This window comes from Myotis brandtii, unplaced genomic scaffold (assembly GCF_000412655.1).
Source record: "Myotis brandtii unplaced genomic scaffold, ASM41265v1 scaffold281, whole genome shotgun sequence".
NCBI lineage: Eukaryota > Metazoa > Chordata > Mammalia > Chiroptera > Vespertilionidae > Myotis > Myotis brandtii.
In genome coordinates this window covers 18,150-38,410 of record NW_005360721.1, presented here as the reverse complement: position 1 = coordinate 38,410, position 20,261 = coordinate 18,150, and positions in this window count along the sequence as shown.

Below are 20,261 nucleotides of genomic sequence, written 5' to 3'. Positions count from 1 at the left end.
AGGGAAACACCCACAGCCCCAGGGAAACACCCACAGCCCCAGGGAAACACCCACAGCCCCAGGGAAACACCCACAGCCCCAGGGAAACACCCACAGCCCCAGGGAAACACCCACAGCCCCAGGGAAACACCCACAGCCCCAGGGAAACACCCACAGCCCCAGGGAAACACCCACAGCCCCAGGGAAACACCCACAGCCCCAGGGAAACACCCACAGCCCCAGGGAAACACCCACAGCCCCAGGGAAACACCCACAGCCCCAGGGAAACACCCACAGCCCCAGGGAAACACCCACAGCCCCAGGGAAACACCCACAGCCCCAGGGAAACACCCACAGCCCCAGGGAAACACCCACAGCCCCAGGGAAACACCCACAGCCCCAGGGAAACACCCACAGCCCCAGGGAAACACCCACAGCCCCAGGGAAACACCCACAGCCCCAGGGAAACACCCACAGCCCCAGGGAAACACCCACAGCCCCAGGGAAACACCCACAGCCCCAGGGAAACACCCACAGCCCCAGGGAAACACCCACAGCCCCAGGGAAACACCCCCACAGCCCCAGGTAAACACCCACAGACCCAGGGAAACACCCCACAGCCTCAGGGAAAACACCCCACAGCCTCAGGTAAACACCCCCACAGCCTCAGGTAAACACCCCAACAGCCTCAGGTAAACACCTACAACCCCAGGGAAACACCTACAACCCCAGGGAAACACTCCCACAGCCCCAGGTAAACACCCCCACAGCCTCAGGTTAAAGCCAGCAGCCCCAGGGAAACACCCCCACAGCCCCAGGTTAAAGCCAGCAGCCCCAGTGTAAATGAGGTGCAGGTGACCAGCCTTCTCTCCCCATGATGGGAAGTAGGGTGGGCAGCCAAGCCCTATGCATGGCCTTTACTGCTCTGTCCCATGAGGTTTTTTAAAAGTGCCGCTGAGGGAAGTTTTATAGCAGAAAAGCCTACTCATGCATTTATTTTGGTTTTAAAACTGATATTCAATTTATCAAAGTTAGAAATTTAAAAATCTGGTTTATTATGAATAAATATTTAGACTAAAAATCCTATTATGCCATTTATAAGTCTAACACATTTTAATTAACTTAAACACTAGGTTATCTCATTTACAAATTTAGTAAACTAAATATCTGCAATTTTTAAACTGTATTTATAAATTTAAAAAATATATACATATTATTGATTTTTTTACAGAGAGGAAGGAAGAGGGATAGAGAGTTAGAAACATCAATGAGAGAGAAACATTGATCAGCTGCCTCCTCCACACGCCCTACTGGGGATGTGCCTGCAACCAAGGTACATGCCCTTGATTGGAATCAAACCTATGACCCTTCAGTCTGCAGGCTGAGTTTTGAGGCACTAGCAGTACAGGACTTGGTTGAACTCAGTGGCATTTAGAGAGATTTTTTATACAAACAATTAATCATATAAGAATCCAAGAAGGTGATCTAGGGTTTTTCTACCTCACTCCTGGAGGAAAAAATGAAGGTCTGCTGCTGGAGGGGCTAAAAAATGTCATAGCCTGCCTTACCTGCAGGGTCAGGGTTCGATTCTGGTCAAGGGCATGTACCTAGGTTGCAGGATCCTCCCTGGTCAGGGCTCATGCAGGAGGCAACCAATTGAAGTGTTTCTCTCTGTCTTTCCCTCTCTTTTCCATGCTCTCTAAAAATCAATGGAAAAATATCTTCAGGTAAGGATAAATAAAAGAAAGCTCCCTGTGTGCTACTCGCAGTGTTCTTGGTTACTTGGGTAATAAGAATCCAAGAAGGTGATCTAGGGTTTTTCCACCACACTCCTGGAGAAAAAAACAAAGGTCGAGAGAGAAAGAGAGAGAGAGAGAAAGAAAGAAAGAAAGAAAGAAAGAAAGAAAGAAAGAAAGAAAGAAAGAAAGAAAGAAAAAGAAAGAAAGGAAGGAAGAAAGGAAGGAAGAAAGGAAGAAAGAAAGGAATGTAGGTTATATCCTATGAAAGAGACATCTTGAAAGTTCTTAAAGAAAGTTGTCATTTTTTCATGGTGAAGGGACTGGAGTCCATGTTGATGAAAACACCTTGGCAGCTGTGGCGGCCAGCAGTGGCAGCAGCAGCGGGGTGATGGGGGTGGTGCCTTCCCCTGATCAGCCAGGTTGCCTCCTGCAGAGGGAGGCCAGACTGCGGCTTAGGCCCACTCCCCAGGGGGAGAGGGCCTAAGCTGTCAGTAGGACATCCCCTGAGGGCTCCTGGACTGTGAGAGGTGACAGGCTGGGCTGAGGGAACCCCCACCAGTGCACAAATCTTGTGCACCAGGCCTCTAGTCTATATATATAAAAAGCTAAGCGACCATCCGACTATCCAACCGGCTGGTAGGTATGACACGCACTGACCACCAGATGCTCAACACAGGAGCTACTGAGCTGTGGTGACTTGGCAGTGGTGACAGACCCCAGAACCAGAGAGGAGGGAGCCTGATTCCAGGGTGTGTCATCCTCTCACAATCTGGGACCCCTCGGGGGATGTCGGAGGGCCGGTTTCGGCCCGATCCCTGTAGGCCAGGCCGAGGGACCCCACCTGCTGGAGGGACCCTGCTCACTCGCAGAGGCCCTTGGAGCTGCGGTGCCACCCCAGGTGGGGCCAGCCAGGGAGGGACTGCAGGAGGTTGGCTCACCCAGTCCCAACCTGCCGGCCACCTTCTAATTAATTTCCTTTCAATGTGCATGAATCTGTGCACTGGGGCACTAGTGTGTAAAATAAAGTGCAGTTTCTTCTCATCTCAGCACTGTGTTTTGACATTTAACAAATCCATTTGAATAGTATATAATGTCCTGAGTTCAGGAAGCCTCACTTAGTGCAGCTGTATAAATGCATGTTAGAGTCGAGGTCCTGGCATCCAGAGCAAGCAATGTGAGGAATGCCACTCTCTCCCAGAGGGATGTCTGGGAGCTCACAAGCCACAGAAGCATTCAAGGCTGCTGGTAAGGATCAAATGAGATTCTCTGTGAAGCTAGCTAGTACCAGAGACTCTAGTAAAGAGCAGCTGCACAGAAAGCTAGCTGGGAGAGAATAGACTGCAGAACAAAGTAGAGATTTAAAGGTAGTTTTAATTCCCTGTTGGGATCATCTCTGTGACCTCTGTCCTTATCTTTACTCTTGCCCATGTGACTGTGGAAGAGACTTATAAACATTTCCTGGACAACTCTACTTAATATTTGTTAGTCAAGGTCAGCATCACCTAGTCACAGTCTGTGCCTGACGTGTTGTGGTTTAGTGAGGGTGTAAAAACAGACACCAGCAAAGAGTGCCTCAAACAAGACACGCATTTATTTCCGTCCCATGTAACAGCCATGCGTGGGCAGTCAGGGCTCTGGGATGGCAGGAACACTGGACCACATCCTGCTGCTCTGTGTGTGGCCCTCAGCCTTAGGCTCACCACTGACTCCCAGTGGGGCCCGTTCTGCCCAAATGTGCTGTAAACAGCAGGCGCTCACCGTATGGACATTAGCCGAGACCCTGGATACTTCTCAGATAATATAACGCCTCTATCTATTGAAATGTTTAAAATTTTATTCTGCTGTTCTTTAAACATCAAGATAAAGGCTTAGTTGTAGAATTAAGAATTATCCTATATTTAGACAAAGGGTGCTATTTATGTGCTGTAGGACTGGAGAGGACACCAAGAAGTGGTTTCTTCTTTAAGATAGCCTCTCTACATCAGCGGTTGCCAACCTTTTGGACCTCATGGACCACCGGTTGGCAACTGCTGCTCTACATGAAGCTGCACCATTGACTGGGGCTCAAAAATCCCAGTTTTTCTTATTGCTCCTCTGAAGGAAGTTCATACTTAACTGGTATAATCTATTCTCTGAAATGGTTAGTCTGCAGTCACTTGGGAATAATGCCTTTAGCTTAGGAAAGGAAATCAGTTAGTAAGGATCTATTGTTCCACCCACTGTGCTAGCTTTTTTACATTACTATAATACTATACCATGGGACAACTTGTGACTTGTATTAGAATTTAGATGACTTCCTCTCGGTTGGATAGTTAGAAGGTTCTCGGGTCGAGCAGTAGTCCTGGGGAGAAAAGGAAAATAAAAGACAGGAGTCAAACACTTTGAGTAAAGAGCTCTGGCTCAGTAGCATTGTTGGGTCTGTCCTTGAATTTGTTACAAATTAGCTGTGTGGCCTTGGGCCCAGCCTGTAGCATCATCAGTCATTACTATCCAATGAGGGAGCTGAGTTTAAATACTCTTTAAATTTTGTTCTAGATTTCTACCCAGTTTTCTCAGCTGTTGACTTCTACTGAGTATCTTGAACAAATGCTAGCTGATGAAACCTGTCTTACCAAGGAGGTTATCTGATGGGCCTTTAGCCGAGTTTCTGAAATTGCAGCACTGCCTGTTTGGCAGGCTTTTGAAAATGTTCAAAACCCCCTGTTTTGTTATCACAGTTGCCCTTGCACTGTCAAGTGTAAATGGAGGATGTTGAGGCCTGCAGATGCTCTCTTAGTTCACAGCACTGGTCAGATGGGGGGCCCAGTGCGAGACACAGACTCCCTCTCTGACCTGTTCCTCCAATCAACTATGTGTCTGAGAAATTAACTCCTTTCTTTGGGAGCTGAACATATAAAGTTTTTCCTATCTTTACCAATTTGGTAAATTAAACAACAGAGTAATTTTTAAACATGCATTTTGATATGGTATCTCAAAACATTCATATGTACTTATGGGTCACTTGCATTTTTAAAAATATTGTCAGGTTTATTAATTTTTTTAAATAATTTTTTTACTGAGGTCTTTCACTGTATTTAGGACACTAAAGACAGACGCATACAATGAATCTCTCTTTTCTTCCAGGTTTCATTTTTCTTTTAAGGATTTATTTATTTACTAGAGGCCCGTTGCACAAAGAGATTCATGCAATAGGCCTTCCTTCCCCTGGCTGCCGCCACCAGTTTTCCTCTGGCACCTGGGACCCAGGCCTTCGCTCTAGTTGCAGCGGAGAAGCCAAGCCTCTTCAGTCTTCTTCAGTCTTCAGTCTCTGGCACCTGGGACCCAGGCCTTCGCTCTAGTTGCAGCGGAGAAGCCAAGCCTCTTCAGTCTTCTTCAGTCGTCTTCAGTCTTTGCTTGGGCTGAGCCTTCAGTCTTTGCTCCGTGCCTGCATATGCAAATTAACTGCCATCTTTGTTGGGTTAATTTGCATGCTCATCCTGTTTGGCTGGTGGGCGTAGCAGAGTGACACCAATTTGCATGTTTCTCTTTTATTAGTGTAGATTTAGATTGAGAAACAATAACATCTTTAATTCCAGAATGTCTCATATTTGGAGAGATACTGTTATTCCCAAGGTGTTATTGATATAAAAAACTTATGTGGTGTAGCTATATATTTTCTTTGATGCTTTGTAATGCATTTTATCATGGTTATCATGGCTCCAGGAATATAGGAGTTGTCTGTTTTCCCATGTTATTCTCTCAATACATCACATATGGCTGGAATACAGAACATGCATAGTAAATGTCTCTTAGTAAATAAACAGAAGGCCCATGACAACCAGTTGTCTTATTTGCATGTTTTCTCAGGGTCATCTTAGCATTGCTTGAATAACTGGGATCCCTGGTCGTCTCTGGTCATGGCCAAAGTGGGCTTGGATAGCCTGCAATGGAGGTGGCTGACCATTGGTGCTCAGGTTTAAAAGACACTAGGAACCTGAGAAACAGTTTGTAAAATGCTTCCAGAGGATTAAGGAAGGAAGGATTTCCCACAAAGAGAAATAAAAGACCTCACATGCCATCACTGCAGTGTACACTATGCCATCGTTTCTTTTTCTCGAGTCTTTAGAATCAGGGGACTCTGTCTGAATGAGGTCATCTTGCAAGAAGAAGTGTTGAGTCCACTTGTGTTCACAGTGGACATTTAAGTAGCACAGTCTCGCTTCAGAGACCTCCGCCAGTTCCCTTACACGGTAAGCGCTTCACAGCAGTGTACCTTCAGGCCTCCTTCTGGCCTGTGCTTTGTTGTCATATATGTTCTTCTGCTCATATTATGAACTGGCATTGCATTATATTCCTTTAAATAATCAATTACCTTTTAAGTGATTTAAATAGTAGGACACAGAAATCTCTATACTTATCCACACAGTTAATATTTCTGGTTCTTTGCACTTTTTCATGGACATTCTGATTTCTATCTGATATTTCTTTCTGTTTGAAAGACTTACATTTAAACTGTCTCAGACTACTTGTCTGTTGTTGATGAATTTTTTCAGCTGTTTTATGTCTGAAAAGGTATTTCACATTCATTTTTGAACACTTTTTTATAAAAGAATTCTAAAAAAGAATTCTAAAGTGACTTGCTCTTTCAATACTTTAAAGATTTCCTTCCACTGTCTTTTTGCTTGCATTGTTTCTGGTAAGAAATCTGATGTAACCTTTGCCTTCATTGCTTTGTAGCAACAAGATTCTCCCCTTATTACTTGGAAGAGTTTCTCTTTGTCACTGATTTTGAGCAATTTAACTGTGATGCACCTTGGGATCATTTTCATCATGTTTTAATGCTGGAGTTTTGCTGAGCTTCTGGTACCTGAGAGTTTTATAATATTCATCAATTTCACCACATTTGCTGTCATTATTTCTTCAAATGACCTTTCTTTGGAGATTCAATTGCCACTTCCATTAGATGACTTGGAAATTCCCCATAACTCACAGATGCTCTATTTTTTCTCGTGAATTTTCTTTCTGTGTCTCATTGTGTATAGTTGCTATTCCCATACAATGCATTTTTATTTTACCGGAAATATTTCACTGTTTATCTGTATGAGTTCTCTTTGGATGTTTCTTATATGTATCATGTCTCTGCTCAACACATTCATGTAGCTTTTTGAACACATGGAATCCAAATAGAATAGCTGTTTTAATGGGTTATCCCCCTATTAATTCTATCATCTATGTCAATTTTGGGTCAGTTTTAATTTATTGGCTTTTCTTTTTATTAGGGGTAGTATTTTCCAGCTCCTTTGCGTGGCTGATCATTTTCACCTGTGTGCCAGACAATGTTGACATTAGCTTGCTGGGCGTGGGGTGGTTTTGCATTCCTGTGGCTGTGCCTCTGCTCTATCCGGATCAGTGGGAAGTTGCATGGCAGCAGCTGGGTCCTTTTGGGTCTCGCTTCTGAGTGATCTGTTGTGTAACCAGCCCCGCAGTTAGTCATTTCCATTCCAGATGGTCGGAGTAGATACTATTCCTGCTGTCAGCTGTGATGATTGCTAATTGAACCTTTTTGGGCATTCCTCTCCTTGGCTTCAGATAATGGCCTCATAAGCAGGAGCTGGTCCGTACCCAGGTGAGAGCCTAAGGGGCCCTGAAGGTGTCTGGGCAGAGCTCTTGCTGCCCCTCTGCTCTCTGAGTTGTGGTATCTTCCCCTCCCAGAGCAACAGCCTAGAAACCCTGCAGGCAGCCAGCTGGGCACTTGTGGGCTTATCTCATCTGCTGCCCTTCTTTCAGAGTTCCTCATTGCTCATTGCCTGACGTCAGTGTCTTGAGAGTTACTGATTCATATATTTTTTCTAGTTTTCAGTTGTTTTAGGAAAGAGGTAAATCTTGTCCCTGTTACTTCAGCTTGCCTGGAAGTGGAAATCTCAAAACCTGCTCTTTAAACACTTAAAACATGTCACAAACACTTCCTATTTCTTCAAATATTATTACTCTACATCATTTTTATGACTATGGAGTATTTTATTAGTTTGAAGTACCATGGGTTATTTAATGAACTGTTGAATATGTATTTAGCTTTTCCTCTCACTATTATCCATAACATTGTCTATGAGAAGCTGAATAGTTTTGAATATCAATGATTTCCTTAAATATATTAACAGAAGAGGAATTACCAAGCTAAAAGTTATTTTAATTCAAATTTTAGTTATTCTCTAAAAAGGTTGTATCAGCTCATATATCTACACTTTTTGCCAATATTTAGTATTATAATTTTGTAATGCTTTTTACATTAATTGGTAAATAAAAATGGTACTTTTATTGATTCTAATTTTATTTCTTGATTATGTTTGATGCATAACATTTTAATAAGCTTATTGAAAATTTATATACCCTCCTTTAAATTGCCTGGTTATTCCTTTTGCCTATTTTATTTATTTATTTATTTTTTATTTTAATTGATTTCAGAGAGGAAGGGAGAGAGAGAGATAGAAACATCAATGATGAGAGAGAATCATTGATCAGCTGCCTCCTGCATGCCTCTCACTGTAACCTAGGCATGTGCCCTGAAGAAGAATTGAACCATGACCTCCTGGTTCATAGGTCAATGTTCAACCACTGAGCCATGCCGGCTGGGCTCTTTTGCCTATTTTAAAAATTAAGTTATATTTTCTGTTATTGATTTATAAAATATATTTGTGTAGAAAGTATATATGTGTGTATGTATATAAACAATGTATATAAAATATATAAATATATTTTCTATCTACACTAATAATAGACAAATATGTAAATTGACCGTACCTTCGTGAAACCCCACAGCCAATCAGGAGTGAGTATGCAAATTAGCCTGACAAAGATGGTGGGCCTGTAGGTAGTGCACACTCACACAGGCGCTGAGTGGCTGGGGGGCGGGACGGGGCGGGACGCTTACATCATCACCATGGCGGGACGCTTACATCATCACCATGGCAACGACGCAGGCATTCCACACCGCCCCAGCCGCTCGGTGCCTCTGGGCAGCGTGGGAAGGCGGAAAGGCAGCTCTGGGCCAGAGCTAAGGCAGAAAGGCGGCTCCGGGCTGGAGCGAAGGTGGTGCTGGCAGCCAGGGGAAGGAAGGCCCATTCTTGCATGAATTTTCGTGCATTGGGGCCTCTAGTTTTAAATATTTCCCCAGGGTTTTTCTTGATGTTTATAGTACATTCAGATGTAATTAAGTTGCTTTGATTTTTTCCATTATCATTTCTACCTATATAGCTATGCTTAGAAAGCCAATATTAATCCCAACTCATAACCAAATAAATGTTTTATTCTATTTGTTTGCAGCTTTATTTTTTTACTTTTATAACTCAAATGCACTTGGAGTTTAATTTTTCATCAATTGAACTTTAGTTTTCAACTGCTTTAATATATTTTATAATGCTTATATTAAAACTTTTATAATGCTTATGTAAACTTAAATTGTTTTAATGCCATTTATTTAAAACCCATCCTTTCCCTCAGATTTGCTAAGGCTTTAAAGATCATTTTATGATAAATTCTTACAAATGTTTACATCTGTTTCTGGATGTTCTATTCTGTACCATTAATCAATGTGTCTCCGGTGGCTGTTCTGTATTATTTTAATTATAATTACTGAAGCCTTACTGGATAACAGTAGGTCCAAGAGAGAATACTTGGATGAGAAAATCATCCATTTTCTTAGCCTCTTACTATTTTTCACATTTCCTTGGCTGGTCTCAAGTATTTCTGGGAAGCTGAGAAGCAGTGCAGATATTGGGTAATAGGCAGCCTTCACTTTCATGGCTCCTAGTTCAAATCACAGCTACCCAGTGACAGGCAGGGTGACAGCATGTTAGTCACTTCTCTGGAGCCCAGCTTCCTTTTCCAGGAAGTGGAGGTAGTAACAGTCCCTACCTTAAAAACCTCGATGTTGATGGTGGTGTTGGAACCAGTGCCTAATACACTCAATAAAACGTTAGTTTTGCTATTTTATTAAAATGACTTTGGTGCCTCAATATTTCAATGCTTTGTATTCAAACCCAAGGGCAGCAGCAAATAAATTGTTTTCTTTTAAACATGTGTCATCAATTAAGAAAGTTGATTTCAGGAGAATTAGACAGGATCTTGAAGAAAAACAATTTCAAGGGGATGACTAATGTAACTTTCTAAAAATTCAAGTGTGGTCTCCATTAAATCACCTTTTTTCCTTTCCGCCATCCTCTTTCATCCCAAAGTCTAAACTTTCTTCAACTCTTCAAAATATCTGGACTTTATCACAGAAGGTAATCTGTCATAAATATTTATAGGACTAGAGAATTTCAGCATGTGAAGGTCATGTTTAAATTCTTACCAGCCCCAGATGCTAGGTTACCATCAAGATTGCTAGGTTTCAGAAGATCCGGGACCATAAAGGAAAAAGTTGACATTTATTTAAATAGGATGAAAGAATGAGAACACAACCTACAGATCAGCCTTTCCTCTAAGATTTTACAGTGTTAGAAGGTGAGGGATGTGATTGAGACACAAGAGAATGAAGGCCACCACGTGCGGAAATGCTGGGAACATCACCTACGGATTCGAGTTTCCTCTTACACTCTCACTGTGTTAGAAGCCACAGAACTTGATGAGATTCCAGGGAACAAAGACCATGATAAGAGGAAGGCATCAAATCACAATAAGAACATTTCTGGTTAAGGCCAAGACTGTCTACAGACTTAGACCCCTGCCCCCGATCTAGGCTCAGCTCCCACGCACTTCTCTAGCTAATCCTTGCCTTTCCTGTGGCAACTTCTGCTGCCTGCTTGCTGTGCTCCTGGTAGCCACACATGGTCATCTCACTGTCCATAGAGACTTGTCCCATGAAGCCACTCAGAGGCCATCGTTAACCAGTGTTGATGTGAGTCAGACCCTAGATTTAGAGGCAGCATGGTGGATTTTTTGTTTTATATAATCAAACTAATTTGTGTCCTTCTGATACAGGGCAAAGGTCTGTTGAATATCTAGAATGATCATGTAGCAGAGAAGATACTTTATCTGATCAGACCAAGGAAGAAGTGCTTTCAAGAATGTTGGAACAATCTCTAAGATAGGAAGTTTCCTCTGATAACAGAAATCCAAGAGATACAGCAGAAGCAGCTTCCTGACAACACAGATAGCAGAAGGCCTGTTCAGGAAGAGCAGAAGCTGAGTTTATGAGGACTTTGTAAGGGAAATACAGTGCAAAGCACCCGTGGAGATCAAGTTGTTTCACACTAGCAAGGACCACTGATCTCTACCTTTTTGTTGCTAGATCCCCAAGGAAAATAGTTGTAGACATACTATTGTCAACTCATAGTTACTAATTGCTAGATAACAAACTACAGTTTAGCTTAAACAATAAGAAAAAGTATTTATCATCTCACACATTTTCTGTGGGTCCAGAATCTGAGTGCCTTGGCTGGTAGTTCTACTTCAGGGTCTTCCAGGAAGCTGTGGTCAAGCTGTTGGCCAGAGGGAACTGGAGGACTTGCCTCCACGCTGGCTCAGGTAGCTGTTGGCAGGAGCTTCCTGTGGAGCAGGTCACAGGGCTGCTCACACGTGGCTTCTCTCAGAATGACAGAGAGGCCTACGTGGAAGCCACTTGCCTTTTGTAATCCAATCTTGGAAGTGGCTTATTCCATATTTTTTTGGTCATGTAGACCTACCTGAAAGAATTTGGGAGGACACTGCACAAGGACGTGATCGACGGGAAGCAGAGATCAACCCTCATGAAGACTGGTGGCCACAATGACTAGAGGTGGTTTTATTGGGGCCTTACGATTTGCAGTACCCATTCTTTTGTTTAAATTACTCAAGTTTTGCTCAGCTGGTATGCTCAGTAGTTGAGCATTGAAACTATGAACCTGGAGGTCATGGTTCCATTCCTGGTCAGGACACATGCCTGAGTTACAGGCTCGATACCCAGTGTGGGGCATGCAGGAGGCAGCCAATCAATGATTCTCTCTCATCATTGATGCTTATATCTCCCTCTCTCTTTCTGCTCCTCTGTGAAATCAATAAAAATATATTTAAAAATTACACAAGTTTTGTTACTCATTGAACCTTGTTAAAATGTGGAAAAATCTAAATATATTTTATAGAAATCATTGATTAAATATCTTCCATTATTACCTTTTGGAGAAGAAGGGAGAGAGAGAGAGAGAGAGAGAGAGAGAGAGATGAGAGGGAGAGAGAGAAAGAATATAAAATGGAATTTTTCAATATAACTCCTACTCCTCAACTCCCAAATCAACTCTCTCTGATGAAGAGAACAGGGGTGCAGGGTGAAGGGTGAAGTAGAGACATACAAGGCTAGTCATATGAGGAAGTGGAGTTCCTGATTATGTATTGAATTTATTTAAAATTTGAATAGTTAAAACACTTATCATACAGTTTATTTTATAGGTGCTGAGATTCATACATAAGCCATTAAACATTTGTACTTATAAGGCTTTTAAGATGTTGGTTTCCCTTCCTCCCCCCAAGAAACTCTCTACTCCTTGAGAGAGTAAAGCAGCAAGACTTAAGAGTCAAACTATTCAATGGTTGCAGCGAGCAGGTAAGGGGTGGGAGGGCTCTAGAAGGGAGAAGAGGGTGCTCATGGGGAGGTGAAGGGGACCAAGGGCAGATGTGACAGCGAAAAAGGAATTTTCAATTTGCATCCTCAGCTTCTTTCTAAAAGGGGTGCAGCCTTTCTAGATGCCTAGCACCTTGGTGGATTTGGGGTGTGCCTGCCTGGAACAGGGTGAGGTGGGAGGCTCCTGAGTCCCCTGGGAGGGGAGGGCAGTGATCAGTAGGGGAGAGAAGAGGAGGAGAAAGCTCTGTTGATGGTAGGAGGCCACAAGAGCTTCCCTGTGATGTACAAATCCTTAGCTAAGTAGGCCACATTCCAGAACTGTTTGCTGTAAAGGGATTTCTTGTGCAAACTGGAGAAGGGCTGAGTTCTGGCCTTATGCTGAGTGAAACAGTGACTCCTGGGCACAGAAGCTGAGACAGAGGAGACCTTGAGACACTGAGCCCGGGAATTAATACATATCCAGGAAGACAAAGGCTGTCATGGGTGTGGGATTGTAGTGGTTGTGAACCAATTATTCCTGGTTCTCCAAAGTGCAGTGAAGACTAGCTAACCTCTTGGTTTGGGAAATTCAGTGAGATTTTGACATTATCAAAGCTTACTTTTGTTTGAATGCAGAGCTAAGTGTCCTCTTCCTGTGCAAAAAACCACATGGAAACAGAAGCACATACACACATACAAGCATACACATCCCTACACACCGTCCCCCCGTACACACACTCCACACACCGCCCCCCGTACACACACCGCACACACCGCCCCCCGTACACACACCGTCCCCCATACACACACCCCACACACCGCCCCCCGTACACACACCCCACACACCGCCCCCCGTACACATACTCCACACTCCGCCCCCCGTACACATACTCCACACTCCGCCCCCCGTACACATACTCCACACTCCGCCCCCCGTACACATACTCCACACTCCGCCCCCCGTACACATACTCCACACTCCGCCCCCCGTACACATACTCCACACTCCGCCCCCCGTACACATACTCCACACTCCGCCCCCCGTACACATACTCCACACTCCGCCCCCCGTACACATACTCCACACTCCGCCCCCCGTACACATACTCCACACTCCGCCCCCCGTACACATACTCCACACTCCGCCCCCCGTACACATACTCCACACTCCGCCCCCCGTACACATACTCCACACTCCGCCCCCCGTACACATACTCCACACTCCGCCCCCCGTACACATACTCCACACTCCGCCCCCCGTACACATACTCCACACTCCGCCCCCCGTACACATACTCCACACTCCGCCCCCCGTACACATACTCCACACTCCGCCCCCCGTACACATACTCCACACTCCGCCCCCCGTACACATACTCCACACTCCGCCCCCCGTACACATACTCCACACTCCGCCCCCCGTACACATACTCCACACTCCGCCCCCCGTACACATACTCCACACTCCGCCCCCCGTACACATACTCCACACTCCGCCCCCCGTACACATACTCCACACTCCGCCCCCCGTACACATACTCCACACTCCGCCCCCCGTACACATACTCCACACTCCGCCCCCCGTACACATACTCCACACTCCGCCCCCCGTACACATACTCCACACTCCGCCCCCCGTACACATACTCCACACTCCGCCCCCCGTACACATACTCCACACTCCGCCCCCCGTACACATACTCCACACTCCGCCCCCCGTACACATACTCCACACTCCGCCCCCCGTACACATACTCCACACTCCGCCCCCCGTACACATACTCCACACTCCGCCCCCCGTACACATACTCCACACTCCGCCCCCCGTACACATACTCCACACTCCGCCCCCCGTACACATACTCCACACTCCGCCCCCCGTACACATACTCCACACTCCGCCCCCCGTACACATACTCCACACTCCGCCCCCCGTACACATACTCCACACTCCGCCCCCCGTACACATACTCCACACTCCGCCCCCCGTACACATACTCCACACTCCGCCCCCCGTACACATACTCCACACTCCGCCCCCCGTACACATACTCCACACTCCGCCCCCCGTACACATACTCCACACTCCGCCCCCCGTACACATACTCCACACTCCGCCCCCCGTACACATACTCCACACTCCGCCCCCCGTACACATACTCCACACTCCGCCCCCCGTACACATACTCCACACTCCGCCCCCCGTACACATACTCCACACTCCGCCCCCCGTACACATACTCCACACTCCGCCCCCCGTACACATACTCCACACTCCGCCCCCCGTACACATACTCCACACTCCGCCCCCCGTACACATACTCCACACTCCGCCCCCCGTACACATACTCCACACTCCGCCCCCCGTACACATACTCCACACTCCGCCCCCCGTACACATACTCCACACTCCGCCCCCCGTACACATACTCCACACTCCGCCCCCCGTACACATACTCCACACTCCGCCCCCCGTACACATACTCCACACTCCGCCCCCCGTACACATACTCCACACTCCGCCCCCCGTACACATACTCCACACTCCGCCCCCCGTACACATACTCCACACTCCGCCCCCCGTACACATACTCCACACTCCGCCCCCCGTACACATACTCCACACTCCGCCCCCCGTACACATACTCCACACTCCGCCCCCCGTACACATACTCCACACTCCGCCCCCCGTACACATACTCCACACTCCGCCCCCCGTACACATACTCCACACTCCGCCCCCCGTACACATACTCCACACTCCGCCCCCCGTACACATACTCCACACTCCGCCCCCCGTACACATACTCCACACTCCGCCCCCCGTACACATACTCCACACTCCGCCCCCCGTACACATACTCCACACTCCGCCCCCCGTACACATACTCCACACTCCGCCCCCCGTACACATACTCCACACTCCGCCCCCCGTACACATACTCCACACTCCGCCCCCCGTACACATACTCCACACTCCGCCCCCCGTACACATACTCCACACTCCGCCCCCCGTACACATACTCCACACTCCGCCCCCCGTACACATACTCCACACTCCGCCCCCCGTACACATACTCCACACTCCGCCCCCCGTACACATACTCCACACTCCGCCCCCCGTACACATACTCCACACTCCGCCCCCCGTACACATACTCCACACTCCGCCTCCCGTACACACACCCCCACACACATTTCTTCTCTTCCAGCAGCACCAAGCTGTTGCTTTTCAGACGAACAAATGTGGCCAATTTCCATCTTGCCTTCCATGTCACGGGATGTCACAGATGTTCTGCTTCCATAGAGGAGAGTTGCCTTTTGTGGGTTCTGGGGCACTTTTGTTCAGGAAAGTCGCCTCCGAGGATACAGTCATCTGTAGTGGGTGTGGCTGGAGGGCACCAGGAAAGGCCTCAGGGAGAACCTGCAGGAGAGATCCTCTACAGGACGGGCACGTGGCCCTCCAGGCTCACCCAGGCTCTCCCGCCTGTGGGTGGTCAGCAGGAGGCTGAGTTACACTTGCAGAGCCCTTGCCGATGGGGAGATTCGTAAGGGAGACTTCCTGCAGCTGCCCTGCTGCTGAGGCCCCCATCTTCCTCCCAATGGGACCCTCTTTACTGCTCACCCTGAGACCTGGGCAGATGTTGGCCTCTCCGCGCTTCACCAAATGTCTTGAACTGTTTACAGAATCATTGACGATGTCACTGATCATCTTGATGACTATCAAGTACATAAATGGCATTGCTGAGAGACTCTTTGACAGGTAAATCCCACAGCAGAGCTGGCCCACATTTTTAAGAACTGCTGTCTTAACTCTCACGCGATGATGAAAGGTATCGAGAGATCTGGAGTTAGGGGAGAACCTGCGCAGCCACGTGAGAAAGACGTTTAAAATTCCCTCCTGAATAAAGACTACTTTACAGTCTTTCAATAATGTACCCTAATTTTTAAAATATTAATATTTTTGAAAATATCTAATTTAAACTAAAAATTTTCAGATTTTTAAAGTGCTAACCCCCACCCCAATTTATTCATAAAGTTTCAGTTGCTTGAGGCCAGGAATGAGGCTGATACTCGCCTTACATCTGCCCAGTGCCGGGCACACTGTTGGACACAGCGGTGGGCACCGTCGGCTGCGGGGGAGGTGTGTTTCCCAGATCTCTGACAGCGCGGAGAAGTGGTGGATGACAGCAGGTAGCCGTGTCCTTTGCATGAAGACTGTGGGGGAGTTGGATTCTACTGAAGACTTTTATCTTTTGAACTTGGGGACCATAGGTAAGAAGAGGAGGTGATTTGGCTGTCTTGGTCTTGATGCAAAGATGAAGAAAAATAACTATTGAAGTTTGTTTTCTAAGTTCAATTGTGGCGGGCCGAACAGGTTGAATATGTGAATGGTCAGAAAGCCACCAGTATTCATTAATATGGTTGACCCCTGGGATAGATTCTTCATTTAACATTGATAACAATACCATTTGCACTATTTGGAGGTTCGGACGTCTGCCCAAAACCACACGGTTACGAGGAAACCAGGCTTCATTCAAGCTCAGCCCTTGCCACGGTGTTAGTTTACTGGCTGATGGCACATGCTGGTTATTCAAAGTCACCAACATTTTGACAAAAACCACATGGATGATTCAAGCTGACTTACCCAGAATTCTAATGATTGCAGCATGTCCACAAATGTGTATTATAACCCGTGAGACAGGCATGTGGTGGCATGTGGTGGCGTGTGGTGGCGTGTGGTGGCGTGTGGTGGAAAGAGTCCAGCTGTGGAGGCCTGGCTGTGCTTTACCTTTCCTGGCTGTGAACTTGGGGAGGGGATCAGCCACCTGTCTGGTCCCTGAGGCGTGCACAGGAGATCGTGGGCAAATCCCTGCACACGGAGCTGGCCCACACCCCACACCCAGGAAGTGTTGAGTTTTCACAGCACGGACATGGCTGCATCCACAGTGGAACTTGCTGCACAGGCGTGCCTGCCCCTAGAGCTGCAGCGGCCAGGAAGTTACAGCTGCCAGCCCCTCATGGGTGGCCCCGGGCCACCCGCCAAGGGTGAAGGCAGGAAGGCCTGCTGAGAAAGTCACCCACAGGGAGACAGAGTACCGTGGAGATGTAATATGATCTTCTATGGAGATAATATTAAAATTGGGAGTGTAGATTCATCAAAGATCTTTCAAATAGAGAATGTGGTGGAAACTGAAGTTGACGTTTGTCGGGTTCATCTTATCAGTAACGTGGTTCCTGTGTCCTCACTGATAAGGAAAATGGGAGGATTTAAAGCCTGGCTCTTGCTCTCAGCATAGCACACTGGAGACTGGGGGCCAGGAAGGAGGAGCTCAAGTACCCCTCGCGGGTGGTAAGTGCCTTTGGGGTGTTTTTCTAAAATACTTTTATCTCAAAGGGAGTGGGATTTTAAAACAAAAATTTAGGTTAAAAATAATAATCGCTATTGATCTTCTGTTTGTGAAAAAACAGGATTTCCAGTGGGAAAGCCAAGCTAGAGACTGACAGGGTCACTGGCAGCCTAGTCTGCATAGCCGGGAGCTTTGGCCTCAGGTCGGAAAATGTCAGTGGAAGGTGGGGAAGGGGCCTTGCAGGATGTATACAGAGTGCTCATGTGCCAGAATCATTTTTTCTGGAATCCACTAAAATCCAGAAGCGGAATTTACTCAGCTGATGGAGAACAGAAAAGAACTGAGGGCATACGGGGCTGCTGGGCAGAGAGAGAGATCTGTGTTTGGAGGAAGAGGCGTGAGAACCATAGGAGAGGAGGGAGCACAGGGCGGGCGATGAGAGTGAGGCGAGGAGGGGCGGCTGCTGAGGACTGGTCGTTCTGCTGCGCTGGTTGGCGAATGGGGGGCAATGGGTGAACAAGTGACTGAGCTCACATTTCCACTGGTGCCTGCTCGGGTTGATGGCTCCATTCTTTTCCCTCTCAAGGCAGCTCAACAGAGTGTGTAGAGGCAGTAATGGCAGAGCTGGTGCCAACACCTCACCCACTGTCACCCATTAGTTCCTTCTGTTTCCTCCAGAAGCAGAGAAATGGGGCCATGCTTACCTCCAGCTGCAGCACTTCCCTCACTTGCTCTGGAGGCCAAACTATTCATGTATGATTGCCCTAAGAGCCAGCAGCAAGGGCACCGCAGAGCTCTGCGGTCTGACTGGCACTGGTCTGGGCAGAGCTGGCAGGGTCTGGGGAGACGGAGGAGGAGATGGAGAGGCTGTGGGTGTGTAAGAACGAGTCTTTATTGCAGAAGCCAGTGGCCATATCGCCGTCAGACAGAACAGTCCCCACAGCCAAGTCCATGCAGGCAGGCAGCGGACACCAGCTAATGAGCATACCTCTTCCCCATAAAGCAGCAACCATCCCTGTTCCCACAGCTTCAGCTGAGCAGCCGCACACTGCCTCTTAGAGTCACCGCCTCACGTCGTAGCCGCACCTGAGCTCCGGCTCAGCAGCTTCTCCTGTCTCTCCATCCAAGCTGCTCTCTCCAGCAGACTTCTTCTCCCTCCATCCCAGCTGCTCTCTCCAGCAGACTTCTTCTCCCTCCATCCCAGCTGCTCTCTCTCCAGCAGACTTCTTCTCCCTCCATCCCAGCTGCTCCCTCCACCATTCTTCTCCCTCCATCCCAGCTGCTCTCTCCAGCAGACTTCTTCTCCCTCCATCCCAGCTTCTCCTTCCAGCAGACTTCTTCTCACTCCATCCCAGCTGCTCCTTCCAGCAGACTTCTTCTCACTCCATCCCAGCTTCTCCTTCCATCAGACTTCTTCTCCCTCCATCCCAGCTGCTCTCTCCAGCAGACTTCTCACTCCACCCTCAGCCGACTCCAGCCAACTAGCTGGTCAGTACCTACTTTTACACTATTTAGACAAAGAAGGCTTTGTGCCAGCAGTGACATCAGTCATACTGGCCACAGAAGGGCACAGTGTACCGCACGTCCTTGCACCCGCTCACGGTATCTTGGCCTGATTAGGATTCTCAGGCTCAGAGTCCTGAACATCCCATTGAGGCACATGCCCAGCGCGGACTATGGCCATTCTGGTGTATTGATAACAAGGCCTTCGTGCTCCCACCGGCCTTGACTATCTGGGGACCTCACCGCCCCCAAACCTCAATATGGACAGTGTTATGCGATTCCTGCTGCTCTATGTAGAGCATTGGAGAAAGGAAGCTCTGGACTCAGGCAGAGATGCAATGAATCCCTGCCCTTACACTTATTTGATGCATAACTGCAGGCAACTTATCTGCCCTCTCCAATTCATTCACTGCTTACTATGCAGCCAGCATTTTATACTAATCCCAAGCTCAAAGGGTGGTTTCTTGAGATCACATGGCTGTAAGTGCATCCCTTGCTGGCAGCAGCACTTCCTAATCGGCACTGTCCCCGCCCTCCTCTCCTGCTCTGGGTCCCTGTCTCTGTGCCCTGCAGGGAGGCTAGTTTGAACTTGAGAGCACCTGGGCAGGACATGAGGTGCTCTGTTCCTGAGCAGGTTGTTCCCAGGAAGAGCGTGGTCCCACAGGCCTTCCTGAGCGGGTGCTCGGTGTTGGGAGGTGTGGACCAACAGCTCCAGCAGACCCGGGGTCTGGCTTTCAGATGCCTGCGTACCAGTAGGGAAACTCCATCTGCGTCCTCACAATGTTTGTTCTGTTCTATGATTGTGAGGGTAAAGGTGGGAGGCGCCAGCTGGTCTGGTCTATATGTCTCTGGCCACCCCTCCATCCTTCTCAGTTTTCTGTCAGTGACAGACAGACAAGTGCAGAACAGAGGCCCTCCAGAGTTTGGGTGGCCCTGATATCCAAGGGCAAATACCCCCCAGGGAGTGGAGCACAACACAGGCGTCTCCCAGCAGCTGCGATGCCGAGACTGGGAGTGTAGGTGTGCGTGTGCGCAGGGAGCACGGCTGGGCTGGTGCAGGGAGAGGTCCCTTGGGTCTGCAACAAAACTCCCAGAGCAACCAAGCCACTTCCCAGAAAGAGGAAGGAAAAGACTCAGCGG